Genomic DNA, 377 nt, shown 5'->3' on the forward strand with positions numbered 1-377 from the left:
CACGCTGGGGCCGAGAAAGGTGGGGAGGGAGGGCGGGAGGGAGGGACTGGGGGAAGGGAGGTAGAGGAGATGGGATGGAATCGATGCCAAGGGCCGATCAAGGGGGAAAGGGGAGGGGGGGTGGAAGGATGTAAATGCATAAAGTAAGCTTGTGAAGTTTCCACCACCCAGGCGAAGGCAGGCAAAAATGGGTTCTTCATTTTACTTTCATGTTGCTGTACTTCTTCCTCTTGCGTGACGCCTCGTGGTGGTCGGCACGCCTTATGCCACACGGGCAGGGGACAGGGCTCCTGAGTCCTCTCCTCCCATGGAAGTGGGTCCGCACGGTACCAGCTTGCCTCCGTTCCCTCCCTTCCCCCCTCCCTCCCCCCCTCCCT

The sequence above is a fragment of the Nannochloropsis gaditana genome, assembly GCF_000240725.1.
Source record: "Nannochloropsis gaditana CCMP526 unplaced genomic scaffold scaffold578, whole genome shotgun sequence".
NCBI classification, from domain to species: domain Eukaryota; class Eustigmatophyceae; order Eustigmatales; family Monodopsidaceae; genus Microchloropsis; species Microchloropsis gaditana.